Source organism: Xiphias gladius, chromosome 3 (assembly GCF_016859285.1).
Source record: "Xiphias gladius isolate SHS-SW01 ecotype Sanya breed wild chromosome 3, ASM1685928v1, whole genome shotgun sequence".
Taxonomy (NCBI): Eukaryota; Metazoa; Chordata; class Actinopteri; order Istiophoriformes; family Xiphiidae; genus Xiphias; species Xiphias gladius.
Window position 1 is genome coordinate 15,002,006 of NC_053402.1, and position 14,187 is coordinate 15,016,192.

The 14,187-nt window shown below is 41.9% G+C and overlaps 1 long non-coding RNA gene across 1 annotated transcript in view; it reads left to right on the top strand.

Moving 5' to 3' along the window:
• LOC120787827 overlaps window positions 1-14,187 on the top strand; it is a 51,444-nt gene that overhangs the window by 29,141 nt on the left and 8,116 nt on the right. The window contains exon 2 of the long non-coding RNA XR_005707096.1: window positions 5,218-5,281. This is a non-coding gene — a long non-coding RNA (uncharacterized LOC120787827). The remainder of the gene's footprint in view (window positions 1-5,217; window positions 5,282-14,187) is intronic.

Sequence of the window (14,187 nt, forward strand, 5' to 3'; positions counted from 1 at the left end):
TTTTGGAAACAAAATTCCCCTGCCAGTAACGAAAAGTGTTACGGGCTTTAACCATGGTTTTCTGTTGTAAGGCAGCGTGGGAAGTTTGGTGAACTTCCTGACCCCACGCACCACCAGAGCACATTGACCCTCACCACGTGACAAAGGAATGTTCTCCATCTTTTGTTTTAAGATCCATGGCACTCATGAAGTTGAGAGCAATTTTGCATACTATAGAATAATCACTAGCTTGGCATTTTGCCTCCCCATTCTCTCTGTGTTATTCCTAAACAGGATTTGCAGGCAGCTCTCTACTGCATCTTTTAAATCACTTCAAGCGCTACTGAAGCTTTTTTCACCCAAAGCGGGCACCAATCTAATGGCATCATTTGGGTCTGCACACATCGAGGGAATCGAGCCCTTTTTTTTCTATGCTTAAGGTTTTGTGAAGAGTGGAAAACAAAAGACCGGCCCAGCGAAGCGCATCTCGGCTGGCGGGCTGAATAGAGGGGCCCCTTTCATGGCTGTTTATGAGCACCCCTCTTCAAAAACACACATACAAATCACATCCAGTTCTCCCAATGGCTCCCCTGATACAAGGATGATGGCAGGGAGGGGAGGGAAGGGGGCTCCAATCTTGTGGTGCCTCTCTGCCCTTTTCATGTGTTCCAGTTGATGGATTTCCGCCCAGTGTCACCCCAACTCTACTATCGGTTCCATCAGTTTGTTTTTGTGGGTTTAATCATGTTACATAAGAGCAATACCAGCATCTCTTCAGAAAACATAATTAAAATGGTCAATATAACAGATGCTGGACAGAAGGCAGAAAAAAAGGTACCATTATTAAACTGTCTGTTGCCCTTGGTATTTCAGAATGTAATACACAATTTATGGGGGAAATAATCTATCATCACACACTGAGGCATTGTGACTATCATGACAGGGTGTGCCAAAATTATAAATCACTACAGCTGCAATTTGCGATTATTTTTATGATCTCTCTGCATATTTAAAGGACTAATTCATTATCAAAACAGTTTGTAATTAATTTTCTATCAATCAATTATACAACTAATTGTTTCAGCTCTATAAAACCCAAAGAGTTGCATCAAATTTCACACAATTTGGATATAATCAAGACGGTCCAGAAGAGATACTATGTTCCTGCTTACCACCTACTGTGGGTATCTCTCTATTAGTGTGCACATGTATCTATTTACTGGAAAAAAAAAGATGGTCTTTGGCTCTTCCAAACTTGTGGATGCATGCCTCTTTCTGTAGGTCAGACATGAAGTTCAGAGAGCTGACAACATTTTAACAAATTGCAAGTCATCCCACCATGAAATAGATCTTCTTGTAACTACCTATTCCCCTCTCTGTCATATCTTGTTCAACAGGTAGGGTTTGATGGACAGGAGGAATGCAGGCAGAGGGATTTGTTTTGGAATGGCAGTCCATTCTTTGGGTGTTCTTAAGCAAACAGAGCGACGCTATGTCCTGTTTTTTACAGGTTTCACACGTCACTGTTCAAACTCTCAAACAGGCTGGTAGCCAAGAGTACGTGGAAGAGAGCAAACAGTGCTCTAATACTTCACCACTATGACCTTCTGCTAACTTGATACACACACACCTTTTACTAATGAAGTCAAGCCACACAGTGCGGAAGGATTTGTGAAATGTTCGTTTTAATCTTGGATTTTTGTGGTTTATTGGTTGTGCAACTGAATAAAATGGAGCAACAAAGACACACATGAAGTTGACGCAAAACAAATCTAAGTTTTTTTCCATATCAAAGCACTTTAGCCCTTGAGGGTAAATAATGTGAGCATGTGAATCCACCTGATATTACCGACACTGTCCGGCTTTATTAGTTTCTCAAAAAATCAAAAATAAGAATCTTTTGATTGTAGTTAATGTTTGACTTTCCACTGTCCGCACGTCAGGAAATAGCATCGTTTTTTAATGCATCATGGGTCTCATAAACATTGGTGGTGGGTGCTAAATGTCATGCTTAAGTAGCATATGAGTGCAGCATGTAAGGCTCCGTGTGCCGGCCCAATTGAGTGCTACTTTAATGTGTATGGGTCAAATGTACGGAAAAATGGTGGGATTTCTGTGGGAAAGTTTGAAAGCTCATAAAATGATGGATTTTCAAGTGCTCCCTAAATTCCAACAAAACATATTGAAACTGTACAATGTCTAGTTTTATTAATGGCATGGAAAAATATAGAGGAAACATGCAGTGCTCCCTGGTTGGTGCAGAGAACTTTGTGTCTCAGGCTGATTTAGTTTATGTAAGCATGTGTAAAGTAGTTAGGTGCATATCTGTCTGGACTTGTGTGTGACTGCAGTGTGGCTTTACAGTACTGCCAAGCTCCCTTCCATGTTGTCCTTTTAGACAAATATAAAGGAACAAAACACCCAACTGCTTGTGCAGATCCCTCTGTGATCCTTTCTTTACTGCTCTTTTTCCCCCCGATTGTTTTAAATCAGTCTCTCATGTACAAGGCATTTCTTTGTGGTTGTGTAACATGATTTGAGGCAAACAGAGAGCAAGAATAAGACAGAGGGAAGGAAGGAAAGAAAGGAAGAGAGAGATGGAGAGAGGTTTGTCTTGCTGGGTTTCAAGTCCTACTGTGCGCTCATATTTCTCGGCCCGCTTCACAGTTGTGGGTAGCTGGCTTATCGTTGGCCTCCTCAGCTCTTTCCGTCATGCGTGGCCTACTTTATTCTCTCTTGTGTACTGTAAACCACCCCTAATAACCCTGCACACGATTAAAGCAAACATCTTAATAGTGGCCTGCCTCATTATCAGCTCACACCGGGAAAATGAGTGGTTCAACCTCATCTCTGTAATGTGGCTCACAAATAAGCCAGAGAACAAGACAACCTGCATATTTATATCTCTGAAAAAAATGAACAAACGTAAGCCTTGTCTGATTTTCTAATCTTGAAAATTGAAAGAATTGACAAGATTTTTGGCATTTAACATAAAGTAATTGTTTCTGATGAATCTCCCACCAGTATAATTTTCTGCAGTTTATGCAGAGACAGTCAGCAACAACTGAATGTAGGGTGTTGCTCTAGAGGGTGCTGTTTGCTGAGGAGAAGTTCTTCCCTACTTGTCTCGCTCTTTCCCTAAATCTTAACCTTTTTGCTCTCTAACAAACATAAAGCCTTAAAAACATCCTGTCAATGTAAACAAAAGCTAAATGTTTTTGTACAGCTCTTTGATTCATTGCGATCAGCAGATACATTTTATATATATATATATATATATATATATATATATATATATATATATAAATGTGTATATTTAAAAATGGTGTATCAGATCAACTCTCGAAGGAATGTGAGACAAAAATATAATAAACAAGATGGCAATTTCTCGAAGGAAGGATTTTACAGTCTCTGAAAGAATGTGTGGTATTTAGCCGCAAGGCTTCTTCGATATGACATTAGGCCATTGTAATCCCCCTCTCTGTGTGTGTGTGTCCTCCTCACCTGTGCCTCCAACTTCACACACACACACACACACACACACACACACACACACACACGGACACCGACACATACGAACGCCTGCAGATGTTTACACAAGTCTCACGCAGCCAACAAGAATAGATGATGAGCTGTCAGTCAAACCTCCACCGGCAGAGCGGAGATGGGGAAGAATGTGTCGGTGGCCATGTCATGGTTACACCTGTGTTGTCTATGGTTTCCTGCGGCGTTATTGCAGGGTGTAATCCCTAACATCGCCTGTGTTTATGCATGTGTTTTAGTTACAGGCCTGATACTCGCATGCTTTAGAGCTTAGATGGGTCTTCTGCTTCACTTACTCCTCAGCCTGGCCCAGGGGTATCCTCCCCAGCCTGCCACACACGGCCTTATCCGCGGCATGTATGGATAGAGTAAACAAACACAGTAGCTTCACACATGTGTCATACATCCTTTATTCACTTTATGTACACACTGTCAAGTATGAATGTGTTGGAACTGAAGTGAAAGGCTTTAGTTTCGTGTCTTTAAATTTCATAACATTAAACTAAAGGTGGTGTTCTGTTTAAGTTTGTTATGTAAAAGGTAACTTATGGTCAAACTCTGTTCTAAAATTAGAATGTAAAAAAACATATTTTTCTGTTGATTTGGATTTGAGTTGCCATAATAGGATCATTTATAGGGAACATTAAATTGCGGTTGCTTCCTTATGTACTCTGAGTATTTGAGGAGGTCTTTTTTTGTTGTTTTATATGGTTAGCATTTCGTCATGAGTGACGCCGGCTGCACCACTGAGGTCATGAATGGGGAGGAGAAAGTTCCAGCGCCAGTGACTGAACTCACTTTTTATTTTAGTAAATAGGCTAAATTTAGAGCTCAGCCACGGCCAGAATTTTGTCCCAAACTTCCTTGATGAGACACCTTTCGAGAAGTGACTCTTAACATCTGGTATTTTTATCATAATCTTACCTCTTTCCTTGTTTTTGTACTTTCTCTCCTCCCTTTTTCTTACAGACACACTATCGATGATGCGGTCCTGTTTTTCATTTGTAAGATTTGTCGAGTGGCTTATTATAGAGAGTACCCCAATTCCCACTAAAGGAAGAACATGCTTCAGCAGTGTTTATGAAAACACTGGTCTGACGTGAGTAGCAGCGGAGAACCAGTAACAGGTCCTCTCCGCTAACACACCCTCCTTACACCGCTGCCCAGTGAAAGATCTGTTGTAATGGTGGCATTTCAACCCGTCAAAGTTAGATGGCCAATTGGAAAATGGGATTTGGTTTGCCATTCTGGGGAGCAGACCAAGCCGTGACAGTGCATAAAGTTACATATGACAACTTGTGCTGACTGAGACAAAACCCAACACTACGTAAAGTCTAGCCTAATATAAGTAAAGTATTGAAGCCTTGTGGTTCTTCCTCTGCATGATGTGACATTGATGAGATCCACCCGTCGGTCGTCTGTTATTTCTGTCTCTGACCCATTATTGTCAAACGGTGCTCTGCTCCACTGTAAAGTGGTCAGTGTTTTGGATCCTGGTCCTGTGGGTTGAGGCTTTGAACAATTTTCCATTCGTACCTCATATTACATGCTGCAACACGGTTTCACCTAAATGAACCCAGCTGAAAAAACAGAGATTGAATAGTTAAGATGATATAGCAATGGAATACTATGTAATCAGTGTGTGAAGTGACATTTGCCTACTTTTGATTTTTTTTTTTTTTTCTCTCCCCCCAGATTGAAGGAATCCAAATTCCTAGAACAAGATGTCAACCTCTAATTGCTTCCCAGGGATCGTCTGGTGAGTATATATGTTTCTAAAGACACTGCAAATATTCTCAGTTTGCCTGTAGTGTTTCAGTATTAAAGTTTTCTCCTACAAACCTCTGATATGTACAAGATGTTGTGAACCACTGGACGAGCCAAGTTTAATAAGGTCATGTTATGTCCTTATCTCTGAGCTTTTTTGTTCAGTAGTGTTTTTCTTTGCAGCTCTTGTGGCTCACCCAGATGTGCTATACGTTCTATCTATCAAAACAAGTGGATCTGTGCCAGAGAATTACAGCGTTACTGTGGCTCAGGCTTATAAAAATGATGCAACTCCTATTTTACTGTTGGCACAAATTGTAGCCAAATGTTGTGGACTATTTAGCTTAACATGAAGAATTTAAACAGAATTTACTGGGTGATGGTTTTTTGTGGTGGACTTAAGAGATTGTTCTCATCCTCAAAATGGCATCTTAACACAAGTCATTTAATTACACTGCTTTACAAAGCCACAACCATCGATACTGTTTTGTGACTGTGCTGGAGCCCGTGGTACTCAATGTACTTAGCCACTCTCATACATCCAATCACTCCTCCTCCGTCACAACTAGTGCCCCCTATCCCTGACTCCCGCTTTCGGCTGGTTCAACCTCTACCAACCAGTGTGTGCCTGTCAGCGTGTCACCCCAGGGCGATGCCCCTCTCTCAGACCCTTGGGGCCCTTTTGACTCCGCAGCACTCTGTGTTTGCCCAATCATTTGGGAGCCGGATACGGGGATGAATTGTTAACTACAGCAGGTCAGCCTGTGCCCCACAAACCCCAGCCCTCTCTGCTCTCCCCTGACCTGCTGTTGACTCATCTCCATGGCAATGGGGTAGGAATTTGTTTTTTCTCATGTGTCCGCTGCCAGCCAGCTCTCTGCCGCCCTCTGCCACCGCCTCCCCCTCTTCTCTTCATCTTCTCCGCCTCCTAGCGTCCAATCAAAGGGCAGCTGGAGGGAGTCACATGGTCAGGAAGTGCCAAGGGGGCGTCCCACTGAGTGGAGCGGTGCTCTCACTGAGGCTTTGCTTTTCTCTGCTGGGAATAAAGGCCTTTTGGGGAAAATGTATGTGATTTGTTTGGTAGGAAAGTCATCAATGATTTCCTGACACACTCAAGCACATAGTCATTTTTTCACATCGTTGCACACAGTCAGAAATGCACAGGCACACACATAGACACAAGTTTTGGGGAGGCTACATTGTGTTTGTCGGCCCCAGACCTACAGGTTGTTTATAATATGAAACTTATTATAAAACATATTCTGTATAAACTGCTTAAGTCCAACTCCTGCAGCCAATGTGATGGCCTTAGTTAAAATCATTTCATATCTGTTTATTTTTGCTTTTTCACTGATTATGAGAAACCCTAAACAGAGCTGGCCGATCTTTTATTGATAGTTGTGTACCGGTCTACTTCCACGCTTCACATACCACATCAATTCAGCACAAAGAGACACAGATCTCTTGCATTCTTCTTGGTGGTTTTTGTTATGAAAAATGCTACGTGTCTCTCTGAGATGCATTTTTTCTTGTTTTTCTGAGCAAATCTGTTCCTATCTTTATTCTAACACCAGTTTTGTGCAATCTAATTTCCATCATTGTTTCAACATAGCAACAAGCTCAGGTGTGTGCATGTGTGAGTGTGTTTGTGTGTTTGCCTCCACATTTGTTATTAGCTCAGAGCAGGTGAGTGTTTGCCTACCTGTCTCCCTTTATGAGGTGAGTGTTTGCCCAAGGAATGCAGTGCGTCCGATTTGTCATTGACTCTTATTGTTCAGCTCATCCAACTGGTGCCTTGAGGTTTAATTATGCTGTGCCCTGGCAAGTGAGAAATATGTGCCTTTCTGACTTTTTTCGTCTTTTGCTCAGTGTATTTGCACATGTTGTTTGATGAGAATGTGACTCGGTGGAAAAGGTATGAAGGATGGTAAATGCATTCAGAGTGAGTATGAGAGGAGTCCAGACCTGCATCGAGAAAAGTGGAAAGTGAATTATTAAAAACATCATGATTAAGTTGAATGTCATCCATTTAGGAGAATTTACAAAAGTTTTTGATAGAAGCCAGAGTCTGAGCATGGCTTCTGCTCCCCATCTGTAACTACATGGAAAGCTCTTGTTTTGGACCTGGGTCACTTGAGATAGAAAATTACACAAGTCGTCGTTCTTCAGTTATGCATTATGCAATCTTAAGTGAAAAAAAAAAAAAGAAATTGATGTGATTGAGTTGAATTACTTCTAACCATACACATCCTGTAGATACACATGAACTCCGATGAGCAAAGCTGGCTGCCTTGCTTTGTGGTAATGAGGAAACCTCAGCGAACTAATCCCTCCCACTGCACTTCAGTGGTTAACAGAGCCATTACAAATCGCACATGCAACTTTTCATTCTTGGATTTTTCCAAAAAGTTCAAACTTTAATATTTAATATCTTACATAGCAAGATTTTTGTTTGCCTTTAAGTCATCATTTGTTTAAGTATGCGGATTTCTGTGGGTATCTGTGTAAAAAGGTACATATAGGCACATGTGTGAATGTATATCTGAATTTGCGTGCATGTGTGCCTGTGTGTGTTTGTGCGCCTGTCATCCTGTGCCACCATCTGGGTGGTCCTTACGGCTGGTTTGATGGTAATCCCCCTGTCCCATAAATCAATGTCCGGGCTCAGGCCAGGAGCTGATGCTGTGTGACCACTGGAGCAAGGGGCTTGAGGCACTAAGCCGAGACCCCAGCCGATGGCCTGCCCTAGCCTGGCCACACGTCAGCTCTCCACACCACCTTTAAAATAACTCGTCATGCATGGCTTACTTCGGGAAACGGCCTCAGCTTCAGGTACATAGGAGCCACCAACAGTATAAGCCACACGTAGTTTCATGTTTTATAACCTGAACCTTTTCAGTTTCCAGGTTTTCAAACCTTTTTCACTGTGGATCATTTTCTTTTTGCAATTTTCAAATATTATATAAATGTATGTATTTGCTAATAAAACAGTTTTCTTTTGTTCTGACTAGTGGCTAACAACCTGAAGTGACTTCTGATAGCCTTCCAGAGAGTTGCTCTGAGTTCAGATGTTTCTGTCTGATTGAAAGTGCTAAGATTAAAGCCATATCTTAGTCTTTGTAGGGACTATACCTCTCTCGGAGAATGAGGAGGGAGGATGAAGGCCTGTCCGAGCTGTCTGGCTTGCATACAGCTCTCCACTGAGCTTTTATCTAGGGAGATTGGTTGCAGCTCTGTCCAGACCCGGCTCCCAGGGAGTGCACAGTACTGAGACCTGTGGCATTAATAAAGATAATGCTGTTTGGAATAATAACAGTCAATTCTGCCCGATAGAGGAGAGAGACAACAGACACAAGTGTAGTGGAATACAAAAGAAGCCAAGATGAAAGGCTGAAAGGTAGGCCTGTGCACCTCTCTGACTCTCTTGCTGGAACTGATGGAACCTATATCAACATGCTCACACACAAACAGTATTGAGTGGGACTCTGCTGATTTTGACCCTCGAGTGACATGACGCAGAAATGCAATTTGTTCTTTTGTCTGCCAGGATCACAGAGGGAGAACAGTGACTTGTCTTTCTTTTTATTCTTAATAATCTTTTTTTTCTCTTGCTGCCCTCCTTTATATTCTCTCTATTCTATCCCCCATTGCCTTCAGTGAGTGCAATTCAGTTTGATAAGCAGGTGGTCTTTTTTGAATCTCACAGTGCTTTTGGCTCCCACCTCTGGCGTGTGGGGCTTTCAGTTGGAGTCAGTCATGTAGGCCAGGATTAGAAGGGTGGAGGAGAAAGAGGAGGAGGTCCAGTAAGAGTCTATGTATTGGCGACCTCAACACCCTGCAGTCAGAACCATGCAGAGTGCAGATTGAAAGAGTTATTTTGTTTCTAAAGCTCTCAGCTGCACCCCAGATGGCTTTTGTGCTCGCCAGGGACATGCTTAGGGACAGGGTTAAAGCAACAGAGTCCTTCAGGCTTGGTGAGTCTCTGTGCTCAGCAGGTAAAGCACTGTGGGCCAGACAGACTGAGAAGGCAAAACGTTGCCGTCTCGGCACTTTCCCACCTTGATTCTGAACAGCGGACCGAAACAAAATAGGTGGATTGGAGCAAAGGGAAGACTTTTTTTCTCAGCATACTCACGAGCCCACACGCCCATATAGAGAGTAAGATTAAGGCCTCCAAACATCCACCTAAATTAAGACTTAGTGGAGCATTTCATCTGATGTCACATCGGACAAAAGAGAAGAGATGGGGGGAAACATGCTGTGTCTCCATTTCCAGGGGAAACCCTTTCTCCTCTTTTGCACTATTTCCTTGTTCCAGAAAACTGCACCAAACAAAATACAACGTGCTTTCACTGCCTTACCTTTGATCTGAATTTCCTCACACACTACTACTTAAACAACCCTGTTACTAATACCAGTTACTTAACGGAAGTTATGGACAAATACTTTATCTTTCCAACCTTCCTCTGCAATAATATCAAGGGTTATGCCTAGACAAGCAATCAGTATTTGTCAATAAAGCTAAAGAGGTGTGCTGCTCTGCTGTCTTTCTTATGTTGACTTGTTGTGTCACAAAATCCCTTTTGCCCTTGAGCATGAGGACTGTGTAGCCTGGTCCCTGACCCTTAATTTGCTACTTGCAAGTCTGTTGTCAGGTGACTGTCTGTTTTCCTGGTTTGTCATATTAGTTGATAATATTACCAATTTGTGTCAAATTGGAAAATTCTAGTTATAGCCAACAGATAAATCTACAAATACAAATTTGCTTTCATTATTTTTTTGCCATTAATTACTTAGTGCATAAAATGTCAGAAAGTAGTAATAGTAGTCTTAGTAGTAGTCTTCAGAGGACCCTAAACCCAAATATATTTAAATAAAAGGATAAAAAACACAAAAAAGCAGCAAATACTCAAATCTGAGAGACTGGGAAAAGTGAGAGTTAATTTTCTGTCAATAAACCAACTGATTAAATTGACTAGTAGTTACAGCACTAGATTAATCACTCTTCTAAACCACTGCCTATGATATATTAAATTGCATGTTACCATGTAATAAATACAAGGTAAACTTTAAATTCAAAGAATGAGATGCCCTCTGAAGTGTAGTCTCCTAAATCAAGGCACCTCATTGTGTCTTATCACTTATTTAATCTGCATGTTGGCATTGCATAAATAAGATGAGATGGCTATATGTTCTGTCAAAATGTACGTAAACTTGCTTGAACCTATGCAGACAGTGTGCTGTTTAACTCAGCCTCAGTGTCAACTGAAAATAATGTAGGAGTAGCCCGATATGTGTCAGTCACTAGAGACTGGTTAAGGCAAAAATCAAATCGTCATCCCACAGAAAAAGGATCACAAGAAGGCAGTGTCAAAGTGAATAATGGAGTGGTAACAAAATGGTCATTTAAGTCAGAATATTAGGCTATGGTTTTTGAGGTCCGAGTTGTAAATCAAAGTGGGAGGAGTGATTTGGTTGGACTGCTCTCTTTGCCATTCTGGGTTTGTCCCCCGAGTGTTTGTCATGGAGGTTTCACAAGTGGCCGCTTCTACTTGCACTGATAAACAGCAGAGATTGGATCCAGGCCCTGCTGGGCTCTAGCTGTAGCCCGGGGACTTGTAACCACACAGAACGGGAATGTTAGTCATTTGTTCATTATCAGTAATATTTGCCTGCTCCTAATCCCTGGCTGGATTAGCTATGATGTGTTCCTCATCCCAACTTTTTCCGCCACTGCAGTCCCTGACATTCACATTAGGAATTTTGTGTGTTTTGTTAATGTGTGTATGGGCAATATGTGCACACACACGTGCATGCAGTTGCATGCTTCTGGGCTTGCGCAGCAATGCCTTAAATGTGTGTTCAAGTGTGTATGCCATATCACGTGTCGCTGAAAGATGTTTTTAATCAAGGTAGTTTTATTAGATATTCCCTCTAGCTCCATCCCATGTCATGCTGTGATCTGTGTCAATAGGAAAACTCTTTTACTTTGGCAGATACTTTATCCCAGGGCCAGGGCATCGTGCGCTGTGGCCATGTTTGTATCTAACAATTCAGAGCTCTAGAAAGTTTTTTTTTTTTTTTTTTTTTCAAACGGGAAATCTCAGAGTCTTGTCGGAATGAATTAATCAAACAATGCTGAATGTCAGTGTAGCGTCATCGGAATCGGAAATTATTGATGTCATGAAGAAGGAGAAAGTGGTCAGAGTGGTGCTTATGTGTCTGTCCCATCTGTCATGAAACTATTGGCCAAGAGTCACCTGGATCAGAGAGGGAACAGCATTTACTCAGCAGAGCTAACTTGTTCAGTATGACCTTTAAAGAGCTGATCCCAAACACTACATAAATCTGTTTCCAGTTTAAAAACACACGCATGCATATGCCCATTAAAATGCCATGTTCTTTCACCCTCACAGTGTTCTTGTGGGTGAGAAAGTCCTGCAAATCTGTGCAAATACTAAGGCCCTGCACACAATCCCTGCTCCCCAATTCCTCCCCCAAACACGTATAGAAGCAGATACGATTGACTTAAACTTGTCATGGTGAGAATCCCATCTCACTGATGGGAGCGTACTGGTGCGTCCTGGACTTGATATGGGCAAAGACAAATCAAGTTCCAGGTCACTTAGGGCACAGTTTGTAAGTCAAGATGCAATAAATGGCACAGCAGTTGAACATTTTCATTTCAAACCTGTGTTGATAGTTTTACATCGTTAAGACCAAGTCCTCTCCATAGGCCCAGCAGTTAAATATTTGAAGCGTATAGGTATGCAAGGCCTATAGAACGCTGTCTATCTATTTTTTTATTTCGTGTTCTTTATCAGGTCACAACTTGAGACTTGACTGCTTTGGCTTTCAAGTCTCAAAGCAAGTCAGGTTTTAGAGCAGTCAAGTCCAAGTCGTGGTTTGAAATTTTTAACCTCAGTCCGATTTTTGAGAATCAGCTTGACTTATGCTCAGTAAACCCTAGAACACTAGATGACTATTAATCCCTCAAACTACTCAGTAGAAATGCTAATGTTGGGTGAGACTGACAGGGTTACTGTTCGACCCTCCCTCTACATCCTTTCCTAACCTGCACAGAAAGTTTTACTCACTGCACATGGAAGCTCTCCAGCTGAAACGGTCACAGCTGAGCTTCATGGGGTGTTGGTTAATTGGCAGTTGTTGGTAAAAGCAGATATGCTCCACTATGCATATCTTCTTCAATGTCCCTTGCACTATTTGCCTTTATAAAGTGTCCTCTAATTGGCTGCACAGTCACAGTCTCCTGCTTTAACTGTCCCCTGTGGTACCTGATTGTGGCCTATTTGACCCTGAGGCCCTGGGGTGAAAACCTCATACTTGGCAGCCAAAACCATCAACCATTACCCACTTTTTTCTGCTTTCATTTTCAGTCTAACATTGCTTTCATCTCTTTATTTCTCTGTCTCTGTTTCTGTTAATATGAGTTTTGAAGGTGATCTCTTTTCTCATAGGGACAGAATTGGGCCTCTGAAAAGCAAAATCTGCTCAGTTTCAACACCTTTTCATAATCCTTACCTACCCTGTGTTTGTGTGAGTGTCTGCCAGCCTTAGTCAGGCAGTTCTGTCAACATGGTTATATGCCTGCTTCCTCAGCCTCAAAGAAAGGCCTCAAATTCAGGCTCAAGAGGACTAGCTCATCTGATAGATCTGGCCACGGCCTCTCTCTACACACCAGCCACTTCCAACTGGGCTGCATCAGCAGTACTGAAAGACCTGAGAGCACTGTGATCCCACCATGGGGTGTATGGCTGTGGCTCTGGCTGCAATACACTTAAATCCCCTTCCCTTTTAAGTACAATGGGAAACATGTGCTTACTCTGTGTAGGGCACAGGCCCACCATGGGAGAGGCTGTTTACCTTCACTCTAAAACTAACATTTCACAGCTCCTGTGACCACTATTGGTCACTATTTCGACTGGGTTAAAAAGGTGATAGAAGACTACTTGGTGACATTTTTGTTTTAGACACGATGAATCATCACCGCCGTTGCTGTTAAATAGAACTGTCTCCTCACTTCTCACCTTGTAAAATTTAACACACAAATTAGGTTTTTTCCACAGTGTGTTCACCAGGGGAGGAGGTTTGAGCTGTCTAATTTGTCTTATTCAAGAGCTGCTTGATGTAATTTTATTATCCTCTTAAATTTCCATTCCAAAAGGGAGTTTTGGGTCAGCATGTGACACTGATGATTTCACCTCTCTACGTCTTGGTGAGAGAATTAAGCAAAACTGGGAGCTGTGCCATGTCAAAGCTATATCCTGAACCAACATAATCCCCCATGTAGGGTTTTTCCAGATGTGTGGAGGATATCTCATCGCTACAGATTTTCAACACCCACAACAGAAGGTCACGGTGCTTGTCACTAAACTTCTGTCCCAGTTTCAGCAATAAGACAGTTGTTTCTGTGCAGCCACGGAACTACAACAGAGAGATGCAGTGGTGTAAAACGGGAACCATGCGGCCATATGCCAATCTGGTGGACAGGAAATGCACTCCAGATGAAGACACTACATTGTGGTCTATTCTACCGGTGTTTGTGTGTGTCTGTTGTCAGGAATGTGTGCTGTAAGACTGACCAAATGTCTTCTGAGTTAAATCACAGCTTTTCCATTTCCACTAACATATTAGCTTTGCAAGTTTTTGATTGATTCATTTATCTATGACTTGATAATCAGTTTTGGAAATGTACTGTAAATGTCAAGATTATGAGAAATACTATCATACTATCATTATCTGTTGGATAAAAAAGTTGTTGTCCCCCATATACTTTTCAAACCTCAGATGTTTGGGTCTCCTTGAAGGCATCAAAAAAGCGATACCACACAGCAATGTAACTTTAACAAAATGTTACATGCATGTTTAAAATCCGTC